Source organism: Plectropomus leopardus, chromosome 7, assembly GCF_026936395.1.
Source record: "Plectropomus leopardus strain MGB_pleo_1.0 chromosome 7, ASM2693639v1, whole genome shotgun sequence".
Lineage (NCBI taxonomy): Eukaryota > Metazoa > Chordata > Actinopteri > Perciformes > Serranidae > Plectropomus > Plectropomus leopardus.
In genome coordinates, this window is record NC_142182.1 from 28,399,518 (window position 1) to 28,417,785 (window position 18,268).

The 18,268-nt window shown below is 41.3% G+C and overlaps 1 protein-coding gene across 2 annotated transcripts in view; it reads right to left on the reverse strand.

Moving 5' to 3' along the window:
- cntn1a (contactin 1a) overlaps positions 1-18,268 on the reverse strand; it is a 98,722-nt gene that overhangs the window by 78,936 nt on the left and 1,518 nt on the right. The window contains exon 2 of one of the 2 annotated variants that reach the window (XM_042495847.2): positions 16,736-16,990. The gene's annotated coding sequence lies outside the window, so the exon portion shown is untranslated. Of the gene's footprint in view, positions 1-14,540; positions 14,686-16,735; positions 16,991-18,268 lie in introns of those variants that run through there. The other variant, XM_088080368.1, reaches the window with a different exon arrangement.

Sequence of the window (18,268 nt, forward strand, 5' to 3'; positions counted from 1 at the left end):
CAAACAGCACAGAAGAAAAGTGTTTTTGCTGAACATTATGATGCCACAGTGATGTTGACCTTTGACCTTTTGGATATAAATTGTCATCAATTTATCATTTTGTCCTATTAGATATTTGTGTAAAATGTTGTCATGATTGGCATATAAATTCTTGAGTTATGGCCATAAAGTATTTTGTGAGGTCAAAGTGACCCTGACCCTTGACCACCAAATTCTATCAGTTTTTCGTTGGGTCCAAGTGGACATTTGTGCCAAATAAAAGAATAATAATATTTTTTTTAAAAAAACAACCTCAGTGTTCTTAAGATATTGTATTCATGAGAATAAGATGGATGCAAAGTCAGAGTGACTTTGACCTTTGACCCATGAATACCAAAATACAATTCGTTTATCCTTAAGTCCAAGTGGATGTTCATGCAACATTAGAAAAAAGGTCTTCATGATTTCATGCTCACAAGAATGATACAGACCAGTTCACAGTGACCAATAACCAACAAATTCTAATCATTTCATCCTTGACTCAAACAAGGATCATTTGTGCCAAATTTAATAAATTCCCTCAAAGTGTTCCTGAGATATTGTGTTCACAGGAATGAGATGGACACAAGGTCAGAGTGACTTTGACTTTGACCTATGCCTGCCAAAATCTTATCCGTTTATCCTCGAGTCCAAGTGGATGTTTGTGCCAATTTTTTTTTTTTTAATCCCTCAAGGTTTTCTTGAGATATTGTGTTCATGAGAATGGGATGAATGGACATACAGACCGACAATAGGAAATCATAATGCCTCCGACCACAGCTATCACTGATGGGAAGGCATAAAAATGCAGGATTTTGGCAATTACATGAATATGAAAGCATAATACATTTGTCTGGGTAATTTTCAACTGTGGATTTGGTGTCCTTATGAGCATAAGACAGTACATGTGGCTCAATGCTACAATGTCCATGTTATTGGTAATGATGAAACATGTCATCCAGTCCAACAATTTAGCTCATTAATGAGTTTTTAATAGTTTTTGGCAATAGAGGTCTAAGAAACAGAGGAATAAAGTATATCAGGCTAGTTGTTTGCAGGATCAGTATAACTTTGGTTTTAGTATATTTGCTAGATTTGTTTTGATAATAAGAATAATAAAGAACATCACCAGAATTATCCTTTAACTTCTTTAGCATCTGTCAAAATGGGTGTTGCAAGTTCCCCCACTTTCATGCAACTGTGATTTTTTTCAACTGTGCCACTTCACTGAAGAGAAAAATCCCCTGGACATTATTTCACCCTTGGACTTTAACTTACATAACCATTATGAAAAGCACTCGGTTTGCACCGGAGCCTGCAACCCTTGTGCTGTCAAGAAATGGCCTTTTGTGCCACGAGGCAATCTAGTTTTTATTGGGTGATCAGAGTAATTACACTGAGGTCTCAGACTGCTATTATACTGCAAGTCCCTGTATTTCAACTACTCAGATTATAAACTTCTGATGTCCTCCTTCCCAATCAGCAGTAATATCTGAAAAAGAACACTGTGTCTGGATCTGCCCAACAGCCAGATGTGGTTATTTTTTCATTTTTCTCTGCAGAATGTGTCTCTTTAGCAGAAATCCTGTGGCCACAGCTTCATTCACATTCTTGTGTCAACCCTCACAACAACACAAAGACTGTAGAGGAACAGATGAAAACAGAGGCACAGGAAAGGCAGACAGGGCCTGCAGACTGATGCATGTACTGGACTTGCTGAAGCTTTGGGAGTGATAATTTAATTTGGTGGAGCCAGTGTGGCTGTTAACTCCCAATGCCACTGTGGCTTTGATGCAACAGCAGCCCTACTGCCAAGGGCAGTGGGGCCCAATTTGCAGCTTGAAGAACTTGATAGCGAGCTCTGCAGATATTTGTTTACTTCTGGTATTTCCTATTTTCAGATTTCTCTGCGAGGCAGATGTGGACGGATGACAGATTATTCTAGGAAATGAGAAGGAGAGAAACAAATCCCAGGCCACTTATACTCTCTGAACAGCGTTGGTGCCTGTCTAGAATCCATACAGACCACAGAGAGTTTGGGAGAATAGATTAACGGGCCCTTTTAAAGATCTCTGGCGCACCAGACACATGCTGAGTTGTTTACTTTGGTAACTTATCACTTAGCACTTCATTAAACCAACTCAAACTGAATCCCAAAAGAAATATCATAATTCCAGAAGTTGGGAAGGGGAATGCAAACACCCTATGATCTTAGCGATAAATAAGGAATTAAGTAGTCAGAGAGGAAATATAATTATTACAAAATAAGGCTCCTCAATGTATTTATAAGATTTAAAGATATTCTTCAGCAGGCTTAGAGATTTCCCTCTCTGAGACCTCTGCAGAGGCTCTTTGGGGCTGAACAGTGCAAACAAGAGGCTTAGGCACCTCCTCCAGAGTTGAAAGTACACGAGACAAAGCCTGCTCTGTGGATCCATTGACTGCCATACTGTATTAGTCCGTGCCAGTGCTTTAAAGCAGCACCATGCATATTCATGCCTACCCATCAGGAAGTCTTCCTCCACTGCTTGTGCCACTGCAAGCTCCACAGTATCTCTCAATGGGTGCATTTATGTGTAAAATAATATTCCTCTGTTATTTGGCAATCATGCAGTTCTCGCTTGAAAAGCTGCACATACTATTAAAAACAGTCAGCATGAGCTCTTCTTCACAGTGCCAGAAACCTGAGCAGGACAGCTGGCCAAGCTAATGTTTGCTGATATATTACAGCATGTGAAGACGTGATCCAATTTAGTGTTTCTCTCTTGGTTGTTTCCTTTGTACCAATTAAAGGGTTCACTTAATTTGTGCCTTTGTAAAGAGGATAAACACTTTTCTCGTGTCCGGACCTCCAATGGACAATGTTCACATTACAGGGCTTCATGCTAAATTGCTTACCCAGAATCTGATCTCTTTGTCTCATCCATTAATGATCCATATCTCACACTTGCCCTAGAACGCATCACATGCATCCAATAACGTCACACAAGTGCACAACAGAACAATAAAAACGTTACATATGTGGAATAATGAATGACGTCATCGTGCAAGCTTCATCTCCTAAATGATCGCCATGGTAGTAAGGTTCTGTGATGTAAATTCTGTATAACAGTTAGCCATGTGTCCTTGTTTTTGATAGTGTCTTGCATATTTTTTGAGAAATGGGCATTCGTTTTTGTCATACAAATGGGCTTTAATAGCTCTATTAGCAGCTATGACCAGTAGTTCTGTGGAGAGAGGTGTGTGTGCGGCCGGTAGAGGAGTCAGGTGTGGTGAGGTTGTGATGTAGAGGGTTTCACAGAGGAACAGTTCTTCCAAACCTTAAGATATCCAGAGCTTTCTTCCAGTATCTCTGTCAGCACCTCACAACAATGCTGTTACAGCAGGAATCACCGTGCATGCCCACTATACGCTACCAATTTGCATAAACCTGTGTCCGCCCTGCCACGCCGGTCACTTGTGTCAATCTCACTGCCCCCTTCTACACCATCCTCACACAAGAGTATTTTACTTTTGAAAAAGCAACAGAACAAAAACATTTTCTGTCATATTTCAGTCGCTTTCAATACACAATGAATGGGAGCAAATTTCTGGTCACATTTACAAGGGTATAGTAGGCATGCACCATCAAAATGTAGGCAAGCTGTCAGAAAGCGTCTGGCACTCGGGATCTATTGTCTGGCGGCTGGGGCAGCCGACTGAAGCAGTATCGCTACAGCAACCACCTGTAGTTTCAATGGACCGCTATGAAATTGTACGCCCAGTGATCTGCGTCTGCGCATTGAATTATGATGTTATAAAACACTGATTTATGGGAATAACAAATTTAATCTGATGGGACTGTTCTCACACTGGTCACATGGCCAGTGATCAGATGTGTAAAGGGATTAAGCATCACATATGAAAGTGGCCAAGATTTGATTGAAAAAAAAAATCAGATTTCTGTGTCCACACCACTCTAAAGCAAAAAATCTGATCTTCCTCACATAAGAGTAAAAAAAAAATCGGATTGAGGCCACATTGGCTCGTAATGTGAACGTAGCCTGTCCGGAACACAGTGTCCATGTCAACAGACCCAGTCACCTGTGTTTACCACTGAGCACATGGCCACAGTCAGACGGCCTGCTGGAAAGCAATGTGTGCGCCGACTGACAATGAGCACAGCCTGGGCAAAGACCTGAGTCATCTGGTGTCTCTTGGCCAAGTCACACCATGTGATCAAGGCTCATAAGGCAGAACAGGTGCCCACTTAAACAACAGAGGACAACAGAAGGAGATGTATTGAAAAGGAGCGCTTAGATCACAATGCCAGAGCCGTGATCAACCGACTGTGTAGATAATTCTGCGGCTATGATTAGGCTAATGCGCTGTCTCTTCAAACACTGAAAACTTCAAACGCAAAACTGGTACATCCTGACATGACTTGGCTGTGTCAGCGTAAGGGGGTGCAGATGTGTGGGGGCTTTCTGGCATTCAGATCACAAGATTATCACTTTACACAAGGAAATCATCTCTTCTCTGTTAGGAAGCTGTTTGCGCGCAGTCCGACACAGCTCAGATAACGGCCCACGCAGACACGTAGTTTATAGAATTTCCAATCAAGCTTGTGTTCCCTCCAGAAGCTGCGAGGAAGCTAAAGTAGGTTAAGAGACTTTTCATATTATATGCTTCAAACAGATGCTTTTGCTTGACTGCCGTAACAGTACTTAGAGGGCCCTTTCGCCCACATTACGTTGGGTTGTATTCTTGCCAGTGTTTAAGTAAAACTACAGCACTGAGCATTGGCTTTATATCTTTTTAAAAGATTTCCAATTATTCTAATTTAGCAGCATTTACTTGACATTTACTGACTATCGACAAATAAATTGTCATTTTCTATTCAGCAAATCTCAAAATTCTTGGACTTGAAAAAAATGACGGTAAGAACATTGTTCATAATTGCAGAATATTCAGTCATTTCAGTTTTGAAGAGGATCAGTGCCATTTTTATGTCTGTCCATTAAATATGAAGCTGGAGCCAGGAGACAGTTAGTTTAGTTTCAGTATTGAGACAGGAAGCAGGGGAAACAGCTAGCTTGTCTTTGTCCAGAGGTAATCTGGCATCTCTGTTGGTTGCCAATAATTATCTGGAAATACTCAAAACACACAGTTAATAATCAGCCAAGTCACCAGAGGAAAATGTTGCCATGTGAGTTTCTGAAAAAAAAAAAAAAAAACTTGGGTGTTTTTTAGCAACCCATGGCTCTTTTTTCAACTGCTTTTCAGCCCCAACATGGTAGTTTTCAGAGATCCTTTTGCTGTTTTTCCAGTGGGGACAAAGCCACAAAAATAAGTTCTTTCTTAACGAGACATCTGTGATTTTTCAGCATGGATTGTACTAAAAAGAATGGGTATTTTTAGTCAAATAATTTTTTTCATAACCATAACCAAGAGGAGTATTTTTCCTCAGACATTAACACAAAAGTTTCAACATGTGCACTACAACATTATAATGTGCAAATGTGACTTATTCTTGGTTTGCAGAAAGGTATAATGCCAACATTTTCCTGGCGACAGGGTTGAGATAATGCACAAAACACTGAAGGAGTGGAACAATTGATCATTGTTATGATTATTATTATTTCACAATCACAATAAAGGAAGAAAGCCATTGAACACAAAATAAAAAGTCAGAAGAGTCAGCATGTTTCCACAAAGGGAAACAACATATATTAGTTTTTTCAAGAGCAAAGAAAGTATTTCGTATCTGCTACTTTCCAAAGTTAGAAAACATTCAATTAATCACAATAAGCTATGAGCTATGGAGGCACTGTTCATGCACTGATGTAATCTTGTACAAACTAGGCATAGGATGATAGGAAAATGTCATTGTCATTAACATGGACCCAAAAAAAGTGACAAACAATATTATTATACTTTCTTTCTTGAAAATATTCTGCTTTTTGTTTTGTTTGAAATCCTTTGGTGGGAAAAATGTGATTCAGAAATGATTCAGCTTGATGCCTAATATATACAGCTGGTTGCAGGCATTAATTTTTTGCAACCTTTTCATTTCATTGTGCTGGAGTCAAATTATAATCTGGTTGGTCATGGGTCAAAATGAATAACATTAAGTACACTGGCAGTCGCTCTAGAATACTTTCCAACCCCCCTTCGCTCATATAGAGGAGCAGTGTTTTGCCTTGTCTTGTTGTCCTCTGTTGCAGGGGAATTAAGAAAAGCACAACCCCTCCTCTCTCTATCCATTGTGCACATGCGTGTGTTTCCAGGGGTGCGTATGTGTGCTTGACTGACTGCAACGCGGTGCCCTTCACTCCGTCTGTCCTCTACACACTATGGCCCTGTGTGTGCAGCATGAGTGGAGCTGTGTGTTGCAGATAAGAGTGAGAGTACTGCAAGCCATGTGTGTGCATGTGTGTGTATGTGTGTGTGTGTGTGAGTGTGTGAGAGAGAGAGAGAGAGAGAGAGAGAGAGAGAGAGAGAGAGAGAGAGAGAGAGAGACAAGAGCAAAGGAAAAAAAAAGGGATTCAGTGCTCCTTCTCCCAGTCAGATTCACCTCTGGATGCCCTCTCCTCCACTCGCTGTCATTACACCTTCCTCATGAATAATCCAACCGTTGACACTGGCCACTATACTACTGACACATTTCACTGAGTCGCCCACACATACAGTATGGAGGCTGTCCACTGCCATGTCCAAGTGAACTCTGAATAAATACCATACTAATATGCATACATGGCCTATTTTTCGCTTTGGAATAAGATAATAATAATAATAATGTGAGAGGGAGTCAGGCAGGGAGTCGATGTCGTGAATGTTGGCACCTCGCTCAGTCAAGACGGCCAGTAATGAGAATAATAAAGGTGGTTTCTTCACTCACATCCTCATTATCTGCTTGTTTACTGTTCATATAAATTCATATACGCTAAAGCAAGGGCAGAAGAAAAAGATCTTTAATTCTCGCACGATCCTTCTCGCCTTCTCGCCCTCTCTCTCTCTCACCCTCTCTCTCTCTCTCGGCATCAGGAAGAGTTGCTGGAGCAGTACTCTGACTCATGAAAATTAAAACAGAGAGATGGTTCGCATGTGTTACTTTTCATGGGTTAATATTAGCCACTTCTTCTCGGGGGCGATTTGCTGTTGCTAAGTAAAATTGTGAGGATAATTTCAGCAGCGTGAATTAGCAGATTGCAACAAAAGCTCCTGCAGCAACAAACAGAGCCAAGGAAGAAAAAAAATCTGCGGCATAATTAGTGCACAAATCTCATGCATAAGTCAGCCAGATTCCCTCAGAATGCTGCGTTCAGATCTGAATAATGATATGCCAACCGAAAAGAACAACTTTTGTTCAGGGACGTTTTAGGGGTAGTTTGTCGGAAGCTATTAGTGCTGGTGTATTGTCCCACTAGCACTTACAGAAAACATGACGCAGATGGTTACATCACCTTGTGAGTTTGTGGCCCAGATGTGACAGTGCCGTCCTGACGTGGCAGTTGGCAGGGCGAGGCTTTATACAAAGGGTACACTGCTTGGACTGAAGAGGCCTACATAAGCATTCTTTGACCTCTTTTATCCACACTCATTAGCTATGCAACCAGAAAGGTTGATTTGAGACCCTTTGAGAGGATCCAGAGAGAACAGGTTTGTTAGTGTGAAACGAAAAACCAACCTGTTTGTCGTGCTCGCCTACAGGGAATGCTAATGGCGCCCACATCAATGGGCTCTTCATGTAGAGATGCAGCCTTGGGTCCTGGAGCTCGGAGGCTGACCAGTAAAACACAAATGCACCGGCAGCCCAGCGAGAGAGCCAGGAGAGGACAGCGGCGGCCCATAGCCCAGAGCTTGCATCAGCCACAGCTTTTATTTGTGGTTACACTGATCTAAGGAATGAAGGGAGAGCTCCAAATGTTTTGTTCTCCTCCGTTTCTCATTATACCCCTGACCTCCCCCCTCTCTCTACCCTTTTCTCTCTCTCTCTCTGCCTTTTACATAGCCAAAGAGCTGAAGAGAAAAACAACAGGCATTTTAAATAAGCGTTGAATCAATACAGACAGGCTGCAGCCTCATAATAAGAAGCATTAATATACAATCAGCTTGAACACACAACCTTCTGTCTTTCAATTGATCGTAGTGAAGATCTCTCAGTTTCCAGGAAATGACAGCATCCAATGAATGATTTAAAAATTCAGTGTATAAAGGATTATTATAAAAATATCACCAAATATAAATATCATGGTGGGATATGTTTGGACAAAACTGTGTAGCAAAGAAAATCGAAGAAAATTTGATGACATGAGTGTAAAATGACTATGGGTGGTCTCAGCAGAAGCACTGCAGGTAAACAAACAGGCAGACTGAATAATGGGCGTAGCAATAGCACTTGCTGAGGCCCCTAGTGCTATGCTTCCCATCTCTGCCAAGGGTAATGCGATTTCTTGGGTTTAAATGCACTTCACTCACTCTGTGGAGCCAGTAGGAAGCTAAACTATTGATCCACAAACAATTTAGCTGTCCAGCTGTCCAGAGAGAGGGAAAACAGGACGCCCCTAAATGTATAATGAGGCTTCCCAAGAGCTCCACTCCCTCAGTATTCGCTCCACGTGCCAGGAGGCCTTCGCCTTTGGGCTCTTTCTGCGATTAGCCCTCTATACATACACTTCTCACACATGCAGTCTCTCCAACAGAGGGCGAAAGGTTAGCCAGCTAAAGAACTAGTGTGCTTCTCACCAAGGACGTTTTTGATTAGCGTAAGAATCCCCTTTGAACCTATCAGTCTTTCATTATATTCCAGTGGGGAGTTCGTGACTCCAGTTTAGCATGCTTTAGCAGTAACAGGGCTGAGCTGTCAACCATATAGAGCTTGCATCACCACTATGAGGTAATATACACTGGGTGAGCATGAAAAACAACACATGGTTTACATGGTAGGTGACGATATATCAGGGGTAGGCAGCCTGCAGCTCTGGACCCACATGCAGCTCTTTAGCTTCTCTGCAATGGCCCCAAGTGGCTTAACCAGACAAATATCATATGGAAATGAACAGTGGTTATCAACATGTTTTTTGTAACATTTTGTCAACTAAAATATATATCTATGGCCTAGCCTGAACCTTAATAGCAGTAGCTAGACTCAAGTATCCCTAGCCTGGGTAGCAGGGTAGTGGATTTCACACCCAAAAAAGTAAAAGTCTTGGAATATGTCTTGAGAAAACAGAGAATTTAATAGCTTATGGTCAGATTTGTTTGTTTTCACTGCCAACTCTGCAAAGTTAATGTACCAAATGATCATAATTAGCCCACTGCAAAGTAGACACATATGTCGCAAAACATATTAATGAATACTCATTTACACCTAGAGTAATGTTGTTAGGTTAATTTAGAAGTAGAAAAAAGAAAGAATAATTCTTTATTGTCACATGTATAGCGTACAGCAAATTTTTTCCTCTGCATTTAACCCATCTTCAATGGAGCAGTGAGCAGCAGTAAGCAGCAGTGAGCAGCCGTGAGCAGCACTCTGGGACCGACTCCAGATTTTCTGCCAGTGCCTTGGTCAGGAGCACCAACAGGAGTATTAACCGTACGTGTTATTGATGGTCGGGGAAACTGGAGCACCTGAAGGAAACCCATGCAGACACAGACTTAAAAAGCTATATATGGGGTGGTCTCTAGCTCATCTGCTAGTCTGTGCGCCCGACATGCTGAGGCATTGCAGTGGCCCAGGTTCGATTCCAGCCTGTGGCCCTTTGCTGCATGTCATACCCCTCTCTCTCCCACATTTCCTGTCATGCTATGACTGTCCTATCATTAAAGGGAAAAAATCCCCCCCCCCAAAAAATTAACAATAAAAAAAAGCTACATATATTACCTTTATTATAAGGATCAAATATTTTGAGTGACTTTAGCCATACATGTTATTATTATCATTATTTTGGGGGGGGGTTTGATGGTAAAAGTTGCCAATTTCTGGTATAAGCAGATGAATGTGATTATGCTGAACTAGCACGTAGATGAAGTTGTGTTCTTGTCTTCCACACATGCTCCCAGCGCCATAGCAACAGGCCTTGCTCAAAAGCCCCAAGAGTGGCTTGGCCCCAAAGAGAAAGATGCTTCTGTACCTAATTGGACAGTTCCCTGTACCATCAGGCTGGTTCTTTATCCCCAGCACTAAAAGATAACAATGCAAGCGGTTGAAACTACAGTAAGCTTTCACAATCCCATGATAAACACAGATTAAATAGGATTAAGTCCAAAACAATGCAGCCCATTACTGAGAATATCAATGACAAAGCATACAGAGGTAAGCTGATCTTTAAAATGATGTTAAATACAAGCTTTCATGTGAAGATTATGGAATAAATTACTGTCAGAGGGGATATAGTTGTATAGGTAATGTTTGGCCAGCATCAAAGGTGGTTATTTCTGTTTCAACCTTTCATCATCCTCCTCTACAAAAGATAGCCCTTAACTTTACAGCTTGCTCAAAAGGTCTTCACAAACAATCCCTGTCATTCATTATGATCGGAGTAAAATGTTTTGTAACACCATTAAAGGAACAAAAAAATCTCTCAGCAGATGAGGAATTTGATTGCTAATAACAACTTGTAGAAGTTCTCTGTATTGCAACACTTTGGCTGAAATCCCAGGGAACAAATCAGACACACGCCACTGATTTCCAAATTGCATGAAATTGAAAGTCATCTCGTACGGGACCAAAATAGCTCATGGTGTTGTCTGACTGCACTGCTTCTCAACAACCCTGTAAACAATGTATCTGACTGCGCCTGCGAAGGTGCAAAAACAGATGGCTCAAGACTCCCATGTGAGAAGTCAGTCCACTGTGTGCAACACTATATTCCTGCTCAGTGAAATGTTGAACAAATACACCAGAGGTAACCTGACACTTGGAGGAGTGGTTTAATTAAGACCCATTCACATTAGCACTCTTAAAGCTGACTACTTAATTAGGGAATACTGTCCTCTGAACTTGTTAACCTTGCAGTACTGTCGTTTTTACTTCTTATCATCATTAAATACAAACCTTGTTTAGTACGAGTTAACAACAAGCAAATGCAATTAGCTCTCTGACGAGCAAATAGTGCTTGATATTACTGCGGAAATTGAAAGCATCCCAGTAAAGCCAGATAAGGCTTTCCCCGGACTAATAAGCAAACAAACTGATTTCTGTGCTGACATTGTAATGAAGGGAGTCAAATGTTATCTGAAAAAAAAAAATTAAAAAGGCTGATCACGCTGTTAACAGAAATTAGCAGGCTAAGGGCACACATTTGTAATCTCCTTCTAATTGAGTGCATAAATCCCAAAAGATTTACTTTGATTGTAAAGACTAAAAATATCTTGAGCTACGAGTTACTGAAACGAAGTGAAATCTTGTCAAATATAACCTAGTTACAGATTCGAATTGTTCTTACATGTAGCTAAAATAATGTCTCGGCAACTTAAATTCAATTTAAATTTAAACACAAACTGATGGCCTGTAAATTAGTCAATTATTCAGTAAATCAATCACTTACCCAGTTCATTAGTATCAACAAATCGGTCCTTATGTTTTATTTTCTCAATTTTACTTGAATTGTGATTTTAAAAAGTTGAACTCTTCAGTTGTCCCAACAGACTATTGACAAAGCTTTGTCACAGAACCTGAAACTTGTACCGCTTCAAGATAACACTCTGATGACATTGATCAATGTCATCCGATTTCCCCCCATGAGTGACGGGAGAAGATACCAGGCAATTTCCAAACACCACCTGCTTGTCCGGTCCACATGCTCTTAATGGAAATGGAGTAATCTGATTTTGAAAGAGACGTCACTTTGGCAGATAGACAAACTGTAGGAGCCACGAGAGTCACAGAGGAAGCTCAGCACTTTATCAACACAATCACACTGATAAAGAGAAGGGAGGACAGATTAAATGATAAAAGGCACTCTAACTTATACCTTTAGGGGAGTCTGGTTTTCTGTGTTTTTATAACCAAGCCATTTCTGCAAAAACATTTGTTTTTATCTTGTCAGTAAATGAATAACATCTTTTCACCAGAGCTTTAAAGTTATAAATAGACAAAAAGCAGGCTGTTGAAATCAAATATATCTATTTTTATCTTCAGCATTGTGCTGCATTTGTGTAAATCAACAAAAGGTCATTTATGCAAGCTGTATTGTATCTTATCTTAGATTTTATCTTAGATGAGACATGTATGCTTTTGTGCACACACACACTAAAACAATTTGAATCCAGTGTGGCTGAATAATTATTCATCTGGGGTCCGCCTTTAAAAGTAACTAGCCTGCTGAAGTGCCTGGGGCAGCTATTCGAGATCATTAGATTCAAGCAGGCAACTGTGGCCCCAAAAATAGAACATCAGCAGAGGCAACAAAACCTTATTCAGTCAAAGAAAGTGACTAGTTTGAAAGAAAAAAATCTATACATATAAGACCATGCAAGTGCTTCAAAGATCCAGCCGCCTACTGATGTCGGCAGCTGCATAAAGGCTGCAACAAAGGTTTAACAGGCACTTCATCTGCCCGTTATCTTATCTATTCGTCATTTAATCAATAAAATGCTGAAAAATGCCCAACACAGTTCAGTTTACTATCACATCAGACAAAAAAGAGACAATGTTTTGCATCTAAGAAGCTAGAGATAGCAAGTGTTTGGCATTTTTAATTGATAACAATAAATATACATATATCATCAAAACAAACCAAGGCGGTGTATTGGTACGCAATACCTTTAAGGCAGCGACCAAAGTAACTCAGTACCGAGTAAATGGTAAATGGACCTTTGTGGGTCTTTCTAGTCTTCTGACCACACTGCGCTTTAACACAACATGTCACATTCACCCATTCACACACACATTCCCACACTGGTGGCTGAGGCTCCCATACAAGACATTCACACATAGTCACATACCAATGGCACAGCCAACTAAAGCAATTTGGGATTCAGCATCTCGCCCATGCAGACCGGAGACAGGGATCAAACTGAAGTTCATCTGATGCGTCGACGACTCACTTTACCTTCTGAGCCACAATCGCCCCGTAGACAAGTAGAATCAAACTGTCTTTGTTCAAACAATACCTGCAATTGATCCTTTTTTTCCCTGGTGCAGAAAAAAAAGACTATTTGTATGGCTTTGCTCGCAGCATTCTTCTATATAATGCAACGCCTAATTAGCCCACTATCGCAGCAGCTACGGCTCATACGGACAGCCCATACAGTCAGTGGTGCAGTGAAGTCAAGCGGGGTGTATGCAACAGAGATGAAAGTTCAGCTTGCCGAGATGCCACCAAAACATTTTCAAGTATGCCTATACTACACACCTTGTGGCATTTTATGCAACTGGATGCTTCACATGATGTGAAGATAAGTAGAAAAATAGGTATCAAGTGAAGTACTCTATTGGCATTGATATCACTTCAAAGATCCAGGTATTAGTACTGGTGTTGTCATTTTTTAATAGCCCTAAAACAATTACCTTACTGTCAATCAATTTACTGACAAGTCAGTTCAGCTCTAACCTGCATGGCTCTCTTTTCTACCTATTGGCTCTACTATAGTCAACAAGTACGATACAAATGTGCACTGTGCTATGAGTTTTTCCTGCTTCGCTCTGTCTCTTGTACATAAGATCTATAGGGTCATGTGCACGCAGAGAGCAGCGAGCAGTCCACAGTGGGGGAATCAATGGTGGGTCTGGTGCAAACTGTACTCAGACAGCCAGGGATGGCAGATGGGGACTGAGGCCCTTTCTGCTCCTCAGGCATGAACAGAGGAGAGGTCTGTCTCCAGGCAAACATAGACGACGTCATGTCTCTGCCTCACTGCCGTACCATTAGTGGATCTCGCTATTGATCGCCGGTGCGTAAATTGCTGAGCAATCTAAGCATCAGGACGAGAGCATCACATGTTTCGTCAGCAGGACGGAGAGGAGCACTTGTACATGCAGCAATAACGGCTGGCATTTGCGTGTGTGTTCCTGCACACAAACGTTGGTGTGTATAGGCTGCCTCGTCTTGCTATATCCTCTCCTGGTGCATTCGATTTAACAATGAAGCAAGTCTGCAGGACGTGTCCCCTCCAGTCTGACTGACACTCCACTCAGAGTGACAGAACAAACATCGCCGAACAAACTAGCCTTGTTGCTGGCAAATGCCAACGCTGCCAATCAGTTAAGAGTCTTTTTAAAAATCACATGCAAAATCTGCCTTCCTCTCTTTAACTAATGCTTTGACTCTTTGCCCAAGAATTTGTCGCCCAGGGCTCAGAAGGACATCTGGAAACAAATCTAATCTCCTAAAACGACTCTGAAATTACTTAATCTTAAATGGCAAACATCCAAAGCTCTGCTTTGAGCCCTAAAATAATGCTGCTCGTATAAAGACATTAAATTAACTGGAAAATGGCAATATTATTGTCTTTCTGGGTATAAAAGTAACTGTTCATTCATACATTCGACAGCAAACATTCATGCACCAGATAAGAAAAAGCAATCTGTCTCTCACCTGCTCGTGTTCATACGCTACATGCTGACCTGAGGTGAAGGAGAGATGTTGAAGACAGCTCTATTTTCTGCTTCAGGTGAGGTTAGCCTGTCTTCCTCAATACAAGGCAGATGTGTGACTGAATCTTCAAACCAAAAGAAGAAACAAGTGTACGACTCTGTGAGAGTCATCTGGCTGTGACACTAATGGAGGCTGAGGCTGGAGCCTTAAAATGCATCACGGAACAGCCACATCCTGCAGGGTGCTGTGTTATGTAAAAACGTCCTTGTCATGCAGGCTCCTCAAGCCACTGCAGCCCAACAGCCAATATGCTGACAGGGAACTGCTTGTTACAAAATTTTAACTCGCTATATTCTGACATATTTCATTGCAGAGCAATGGGGGGGGTATAAAATGTAAGATGATGCCATGCACAGCTGCACAATATAGGTTAGCCTACTTCCGAGCAGAGTAAATTCATTCACCTAGCATGAAGGAGAGGGACTGTCCTCGGGGTGTACACGGGGCAGCACAGGATGCATTAGCAGCAGTCAAGCTTACAAGATTCATAAAGTGCTCCACCTGACAGGCAGTTGTGGAATCCCTCTGACATTTTGTGCCACATTTATGGCTCTGATTCAATCAGGACAAACACAAAGTGAAGGCTCTCACACGTGGCAACTGAGTGGTAAATAAAGCCGAAATGAAAACGTAGTTCAAAAACATTTGTGTGTAAAGTGTGCAAGAGCAAAAGCAGGTTTTATCATATGATCATCTGAAAACATACACATTATTATACTGGATGAGTCACAAGCCCACAGTAAGATCTTACAGGAGTAAACTACCATTTAACCTGTTCATCAACCTACAATTAATATGTTAATCTGGGACCAATGACCCAAAAAAAACCCTGTCATGCTCTGCCCATCGCAAAAGCAGAACAACTGCAGATCTGTGAATAAACAAGGAGGACCATAACACGTTATCATTGCCATCTAGCTTGGCAATATTGATTAAATCATTAATCACAAGTATTGCGAGCTCATTAGACCACAATGGAGAGTTGCGGTGGCTTAAATGGTACTCTGCTGTCTGCTGCAGGGAGCTGTGCACTCAAGCCAACAGCATTATCAAAACCATAACTGTGTATCTAAATATCAGCGCATTATGTGGTCTTACAGGCAAACATCTCCAGTTGCTACAGCTGTTCAATCAGATCATGTCCTCAAAAACAATCTCCAACCGATGAGCCCCACATACATGCAGAAAACCAATGTAAAACTCAACGAATCAAACATAGGATGTTTGTAATTCACTATGATTTAATGCATAGTTGCATGATTTGCGTGAGGTTACCGTCATCCTTTTGTTGTCATGTCATCAATGACAGACCTAATATAAATATATATAACTCAACATTCATCTCTGTAGGACTTCTGAAAGTCCCTAAATCTACTTTAGCAACATGTAGCAGGAACAGTTTCTCTCCACTGAAGCGTCTGGTGAGTCAGGACGCGCCCATGACACCTTTTCCAGCACCTGACATCCTGACAGAATAACCCTGCGATGTGCCATTACTAAGCACTACGCCTCAATCTGTAAGTAAAGATGACACAGCTGAACCATACGTCTCAACCGATCCCGGCTCTAACATCGGGACATGCGTTTTAGTTCCACCCCAGATGAAAGTGTTTACTGTCATCGGGTGCTTCCTAATCTTCTGGCTGGAAGGCAGGCGGCAGTTTGAATCATCGGTATGTGCAGCGCGAACAGGCTATGGCCTCTGGCGTGGACTAATAAATGCAGAATTTAATAATCAGACTTCATGCTTTAAAGCATATGTGCTGGTTGCTGAAATAAATCCTTACATCTGCTCCGTGCATCGACTATTTATTTTTGGGGGAGTGCATGCCAGGATGTGCAGCAGCAGCGGATCATGTAACAGCATCATCACCACGCCAAGACATGTCAGATACTGCACACAGTATCTCTCTGCATCTGTCAGCACGACACAAAACATGCAAAACGCAGTTTCTTCGTAACCTTATCGTCCAATTCTGCATTGCGGAGGGCGACATAAGCTCCATCCCATCCGCGCATCCCACTCAGTCTCTTGTAAACAACACTGATTTCCCAGCTGTCAACATGCAGCGCCCGGCGTTTTTCATAATAATATCAAATAATCAGTGTTAACTGTATATGCCCAGCGTCCTTACCTTCCGTAACGGGCAAATGCGTCCGTCCGTGTGTCCTTCACGATGCTCACACTTGCTCAGCACCGCATCGCCGGGCGCTCCGGAGCGGGGAAAGAAACTGACAGAGCAGCGCTCCTGTCCCCGTGGATTGGATGAAGGGTTATGACTGTCAGCTTAGGGGGGCGCTAGACCTTCTTCTTCCACAGGACCATGGAGCAGAGGCTCCCACAGAGGTGGCCAGGTTCCTCCTGAGATCTATCCCCCCAGGCACATGACCTGAGGGACATTTTAACAAGGTTATACATGTAAAGCCTTTATATGATTCAGTCTACATACATTACAATAAATTAAATGACCAGCCTTTACTTCAGTATGTGAGCTTGATGCGTTTACACTTATATTTTATGTAGGGGTCAACACATTATCGGCCTGGCTGATTATTGGGGCCAATATTTGGCACTTTGCTGATTATCTGTATGAGCGTTTTATTTAATGATTGCTGATAAAATTAAACGTGCAAAGAATGTGTCGACATAGGAGGAACATTTACTTTGTAAAACCTCCGGGGTCTATTTTTATTCATTTTTTAAAAGTTGCTGGGAACTTGCTGTATATGATGTTGAAAATTTCAAAAGGCATTTAAACAAAGTCTTGTGTTAGAGTTGTATTCCAAATGCTAGATATTCATAGAGAGATTTTAATTTCCATTATAAATGCATATTGGTTTGAAATATCTGTAATCGGTCTCATTAAGTGCTAATAATCGGTGTCGACCCTAAAAGACCAATATTGGCTGATCCCGTATTTTATGTTATTGGTCTCATCCATTGCTAATAAAAAACACTTATTTTATACTTTTATACTCTTGTTTTTATAAATATAATATTTACATTTTAAAGGGGGGGTGTACAGTAAAGTCATTCTCTACTGTGCTAAGTTTGACACCTAGAACACACTGCATGAGCGAGCAGCGCGTGTTGGCAACCTTGCCGAACTGTTGCGTCTTGATGCTTCTGCAGGGCTGCATGCTGCTATGAGTACTGAATTTCCAAAATTATAAGCACATACTACACTCATTTATGAAGCCGAGCATGCTCCTGCATTGTAAACAATACAGTCTTGCAAATATTTCATGATAAAATGCCTTGTGTCAACTGATGGGATTCTGTCACCAGAAATGTTGGCTTTTATTTTGAAATGGAAACAGGAAAAGTTGAGTATAACAGACATCTTTGTATTTCCTCATGTCTGTGACAGATAAAGACATTGAAACTATAGTAAAAGGTGGTATAGGGTTAATATAATTATCAAGACACAATTTTCACTGTCTATTTCTGCTGACAACAGCGTGCATCACGCAGAAACAAAAAATGGTTCCGACAGTGCTTTCAGTGTGCTCCAGGCGTAAGCACTCATCATACAATGCCTTTTGTTCTCAGGAAAGAAATCAGAAAAAACACCTTACAAACACCAGGGTGATAAGAACTACCTAAAATGACAGAAACCATCTCTGGGGAGGAAAAGTATTATATATGTATATATGTATGTATTATT